Source organism: Mizuhopecten yessoensis, unplaced genomic scaffold, assembly GCF_002113885.1.
Source record: "Mizuhopecten yessoensis strain PY_sf001 unplaced genomic scaffold, ASM211388v2 scaffold716265, whole genome shotgun sequence".
Taxonomy (NCBI): Eukaryota; Metazoa; Mollusca; class Bivalvia; order Pectinida; family Pectinidae; genus Mizuhopecten; species Mizuhopecten yessoensis.
The window spans coordinates 14,469-21,197 of NW_018480030.1; positions in this window are offsets into that span (position 1 = coordinate 14,469).

Sequence of the window (6,729 nt, forward strand, 5' to 3'; positions counted from 1 at the left end):
TTACACTAATAACGACTTGTATATGTTAGAGAAGAGAAGACTTGATGTGGAAAAAGAAAGATGTGGAAAAAGACTAGATGTTGAAAAAAAAACCAGATTAGAAGTAGAGAAATCTCGCCTAAAATGCGAAGAAAGTGTTCTCGTTATTGCCAGAGAGTTGAAGGAGTACTACATACCGTGTAGAACAAGTACTCTAAGGTCTGCAGGACAAGATATTGCTAATTCGGTCTATTCTTCAACTCTTCTGGACACAGAAATGGGAAACGACGAGAAAGAACATCTGTCATTTATTACGCTTTGGTAAGTGTACATGCAAGTGGTAATTCGTGGTTGAATATAAAATTAGCCATTATAATAATATTGACCTCATTGTTGGCTATGGGTTTGCTTGGTACTTATACATTAAATTGTATTTGAAACATTAAATCTGGTAAACCTTCTTTCAAATAAAAGGGGATTTATACCTTAACATTTTTATTAAAAACAAAAACGGTATTTTGTGATATCGTGTACACACTATTATGATTGAATGTCGTCATAATTTTGTAGTTGGCCTGTGGATTTTGTCCAATCGAGTAAACATCCCAAATTCCTATATACATGTATTGTACAAATACATATAGTTCCAGCAATTAGTAGAAAATCATAGGTTTTTCTTTTGATGATGTGATCTTTTTTTTTCCAGACTTCAGCGTAAGTGTAAAATGAGCCCATATGTGTATGGCTGCAACATCCAATGGTTTTATGAAGCCCTGCAAAAAAAGACATGTTGCAACAAAATGGATGAATTTATGAACGATTGGGATGTTCCCACAAGGGTGGTATCAGGAAGTACGACTCCCACATCGTCAGATTCTGTAAATTCTTTCTATGCAGAAGGAAACGATTGTACTTTAAATCCAAGTTTCGTGTTCTACTTTCTTAACACAAACAGAATTCGAGGAACAAATTCAACAGCTTCTACACAATATTTAGGAGTTATACTACCACCTTGGATTCATATGTGAATAGAGGTGGTCATTCAGATTGGTCAGCCTGGCTTCTGTGTGTTCTAAAACTCCTGCATTTTATATATTAATTTTAGTGTGGTCTACTTCTGAGACGAAGAAAATGTAACCGACTTGCGACTATCTTACATGATAACAGCCAAACACTGAATATCAACCATTGGAGAGCTCCAAAGGTTACCATGGAACTTGGGTTTGTTTTCCTAGTTTAAACACTATTTTCGTCAATTGGATTTTGACGCAAGGAAGTTATGTTTGAAGATTCATATATTTGTCGATTTCCATTTTAAGCAAATTAGCTTGATGTATATTTTTGTGGTTTTTTTTATAAGATAATTAAAATGAAAATAACTAAATTTCTTAAATTGTCTGCAATAGCCTGTCAAATTGTGAACTTTCATTCATTTTGCGTTATCGATATTTCTATCAAACAGAATTTGGTATATATAACTATACAAGGCGATGATTGTTTTATTTCTTTATTTTGAATACTTTGCAAGAACTTTTGAAGTTCTTGATTATTTTTTCATAATGATAAGAAACCAATGTTTGTTTTGAAATAAAGCTTCAATCAAGAAAACACTCTGCTGATCAGTTCTTCTCTTACGTTATTCCCACTGCCATTATCATCCGGGTTGTAGATTGCCTCTTCGTTGTTGTCGTTATCGTCCATTTCGTCGATATCAGGCAAAGGAAGATTTTTCTCTATGCATACGTTGTGTAAAATAGCTGTTGCAATCACAACAGCGACTGCCCTTTCTGGTGCCAAATGAAGTGGTCGGTAGATGCAGCGGAATCTCATCTTCCACAACCCAAATGCACGTTCAATTACACAACGAGTAGACTTGTGGCAGGCATTATACTTTCTATCGCCGGGGGTTCTTGGGTTCAACTTTGGTGTCAGTAACCATGGTCGCAAGCCGTAACCACTGTCACCCAACAGCCACCCTCCAGTTATTTCCTTTGCTTCAAATGCAGCACAGAGACCACAGCTAGTCCATATAAGAGTCCTGTGTTGCTCCTGGCCATTTTGCGACTATATTGAGAAATTTCAATTAAGCGTCGCACACTCCTTGGATGTTCATAGCATGGTATCCTTTTCGGCAAACATAGTGGTATTCATCAATGGAAGGTGTTTCAATAGGTATCACAGTGCCGTCTACAGCCCCCAAAACACTTGGAAATCCACGGATGTTGTAAAATTCTCGTTTAACATTAACTTGTGTTTGTATATCTGTGGGAAATGTTATATATTTGTCCAAATGCCGAGTAATCAAACCAGTAATGTTTTTAACTGCTCGAGATACTGTCATTTTACTTACTCCATGCGCTTCACCAATGACAGACGTGTAACTGCCACTGGCGAAATATCTCAAAGCAACCATGATTTGAAGTGACACTGGAAAAGACATGCTTCTTCGTGTAGGCCTTTCGAGTTCCTCTTCAAAAGTATCACACATCTCATAAATTGTTCGTCTGTCTAAGCGGTAGTCTGCAATAACTGCATCATCACTCAGATAATCCAAGGGATTTCTTCTGTCTCGAAACAAACGTCTTGGAACGTCCTGAATGCCATTAAGAAGCAGTAAAATCGCCATGTTATTTACTCCTAAGGTAGCCTAGTTGTTATCTTAGATTAAGGGTACTGACGAGTGCTAAAGTGTGCTTCTAGTTAGAGAAAACCGCCCCTTAAAAATGCTTAAGATGATCGTTGTATACTCTTTAGACTTACGAGGACATCGAGTTACCCACTTAGTTCAGACTATCGTAAGATTTGTTTACGTCAACGATAAGGGGAGAAGTACAGTTATTCGTATCTTTTTACTGTTATACCCTTAACGGTATACACAAGGTTCCTTCTAGTTACACCTTAGCACACAAAGGTAATGTTAAGGTAATCTTAAATCTTAAGGGGGCTTCTAGTTACAGGCCCCTGTAGTATTAGCTAGAAAGTGTAGGTGAACCGTGACGTTGTCAGGTCATTTCTGGGTGACTGGAGTTGACCCTGTCGTGCGGTGTATCGACTGGATAGTCGATAACATGCGACAGCTAGTTTTGCACGAGCGCGTGTACTTCGGGTGTGCAGGCTAGGGTATAAATATAGTTGGTTCATATGAAATATCGGGCAGTCGAACGGATTTGTTTCCGGAGGTGTGCCACAAAATACTCTGGGTATGTAGTCCTAGAGCTTAGCACAGGGCGGGTGGTAGTAATTAAGGAGATTTTCAAGCCTATGTAGGACCTAGATTCAGGGTCGAGTTCGTGCGAGAATGTAGTGTGAAAGTGCGAGTGCAAGGAACCATCATATGTAAATATTCATTCTAGTATTAATAAATCTTTGTAACAGTTTATTTGGATCATCTCTTCTTTGGCCAACATGTTTCGTAAGTTATGACCTACCGAACCTGGGTTGACAACATAGGGCGATGCGGGACTCGGGGACCCACTAAATACAGGTTAAGTGCGTGAACTGCCCGGAGCCCCGGCTCGTCCTATTACATAAACACATGTCTTTACCCAATATCATGTTATACGAACCTACACGATTCTTATTCATTACAGTTTTAATGATTTGTCTTTCTGTTCTTTACTGCAATATGAAAGCATTTTTCACACTTCTGGGAATTGTCGACTGTATGCTTTCTATTATAAACTCACATATCACCATAGGGGTATTCCATGATTTTATTGTCCACCTGTCCCGCTTTATCTGTGCTCCACTAACGATCAATTTTACCTGTTCACCCCATGCCGTGTGCGCAATTAGTTTTGCCGAGTCGGTAAACTTGATATGCATGCCATTTCGTCACAAGATATTGCAATTTCGTCCGTAACTGTTATGGTACCTTGGCGATGTGTTGTACAGCAGATACAATTTGCAAACACTAATAACCTGTAGGTCATTCTGTGGTAACTATTGTGCAAAGTTTTCCACCAACAAAATAACCTGAATATGGTAATCGAATATGACAAAATAAGGTCGAATCTGATTACGCGTTATTGCTATTTCGCCAACCCTATTTACAACTTCGCCACATAAACGTGCAATGGGCAAAATTGAACCCAATCATGGATCCTAAACTGTTTCATATCAATATTTTGTTACGAAAAAGAAAGTGTTTCAAATTTAAGAACATAAATTTCATGGTCCATGATTTAAGTTGTACATTACCACTCAATCTTCTTTCGGACCATTCAACTGGTAGCATAGGCAGAGTTTCATCTGGCCCCTACACCAGACTTTGGACATTTTGACAGGTAGGCCTAGATGTCTGGTAAGTCGATGGCCGACATAACAGAAACATGACCAAACTATGTTTCTTGTCAATGCCAATAAAACATTAGTAAAAGGAAAATTTGACCAAATTAGTCATTTTGTCAACGAAAAAAAAACGTTAGAATTTTTTTCGCGCCAAACCATGTGTTTATGTCAATGACAATAATAATCGCTTGAATTCTTTATCGAGGATTGAAGCAAAACAGATGGCTCGGGATATATCAAACACAGCGGACATTTTATGCCGCTGCCTCAGATAAAAAAAAAAAGATTTATATGTAGTTCTTCTTGCAATTTTGTTTATTGTACTCCTTTGATAAACCTGTATGGTACTCAGTAGGTTTTAAATTGAAAAACAAGTTGCTGTCCTTCTTACCTGGACAGGCTAGAAGAAAAAGTGACCAGAGGTAGTAGTGTGATACAAGTTTATTAAATAGTATCTATAAAACATGAATGTGTGAAGCGTTTTATACAAAAGCTTGAAGTTGGTGTGCGGTATATGAAAAGTTCACTAAATATCAAAATAAATTTAAGTTAAGTGCTTTGTTTTGGATATTGAAATAATGAAAATGCAAGGGATCAGTTATTTGATTGTGATCTATGTTGTGAAAGCAAACTTAACAGCTATCTGGGGCGTAGCTGGGTTGAATATGGTATGTAGGCAGAATGTTAGCGCGAAGCGCGACAATGTGTTGCCGCAGGCAGCACCCGAGCGCGAAGTGCGAGAGGGGGAGGGTATGGGAGGGTTCTTCCCCCTCCCATTGAGACCCCTCCCATTGATGGGTGGCCTCCCCCAGGAAAATTTGGAATTATAGAAGGCCTTAGGAGCAATCTCCCGTGTTCCGCTGGCAATTTCAATAGTTAAAGAATGAAAATAAAGCTCATTTTTAGCTCACCTGGTCCTTTCGGACCAGGTTAGCTTATGCCATACCGCAGCGTTCGCCCAGCTAACAATAAAACGTTTTAACAACGTTGTGTTTTGGTTGCAAAAACGTTGTACAGGGACGTTGTGACAACGTTATTTTGTGGAGTCCCAGAAACGTTGTGAATAACGTTGTTATACACCTTATAGTAACGTTGCGACAACGTTGTGATATATCTTACAGCAACGTTGTGACAACGTTATTTTGTGGACTTCCAGAAACGTTGTGATAACGTTGTGATAACGTTGTGAATAACGTTGTGATATACCTTATAGCAACGTTGTGACAACGTTATTTGAACCCCTAAATGGAACGCGAAAATAAATAGAACGTTAAACCACATTTCACTTTTTTTCCCTCATTTATTACAACTTTAATTGGAATCGGAAGAGAATTCCATGTCTGGTAATGGGCTCACTGCTTTCCCTGGCGTCTTCTACAAATAGAAAAAAATAATATTTTAAATTATATATATTTAATAATCTAATGGAAATTATACAGTAGTTATCATAAATATCATTTTTCAATAGTGAACTAGTGAATCAATAAACATCAAATGATTCGTACTATCTAGCAAAATCTGCCAAAATGTTATATATATGTCATGTCTGTGTCAACTATTAAATGATTTTTACCTTGAACTTTGACCCTACTGGTTTGTTCGGAGCATGCTTCAGCGCTTCCCCAGTTTGCTCCTCGATGAAGTGCTCTTAGTTTTGGGGTGCAAATCATGGTAGTATAAAATGATTATTTGAATTGACGTCAGACTGGTCAGACACCTAGTAACGTTTCTGTTGAAACGTTTGCAAATTCATCCCCGCTTCAGATCTTTAAAAGAATCCTGTAAAATTGCTCCTTTTTGTAGTTTATGCACAAATTCATCCAGTGGTGGCCCGGTGTATTTTTTTTCGCGTGGCCAATAGCTTGAAAGTTGATGTTATAAACAAAATGGCGTCTTCGGTAATACTATTTCTTAAACTGTAAGATATATCTCTATGATATGATAGAACAATAAATTCTTTCAATGTGCGAGTATGCAGGATAGAGACAAAATTGGGTAAAACGCTTGGGTGGAACATCCCTATCCTCCACACACATATGTTAAATCGTGCACATACGGATATGAGAGACCTACATATTCCAAATCGGATACAGCGTTATAACATAATATATATGAGATGTAATAATGCATACATACTGAGAACGACTCTGTATAGTATCAGGTTGAGGAAGCTGTATAGTACGATGGCCGAAGGCGGCCAGGCACATTTGAAGCATTTATACTTCGTTTCTGTACCATGGTACACCCTCGTGTGGTACACAAACGAAGCATTTATACTTCGTTTCTGTACCATGGTACACTTTCGTGTGGTACACAAACAAAGCATTTATACTTCGTTTGTGTACCGCGTTACACTTTTGTGGTACACTTTTGCGTTACACTTTTATTGTTCGTTTCTGTCCCATTTTACAGCCGAAAGCGGCCATGGTACACTTTTCAACGGGCATTGGCCTATTGACC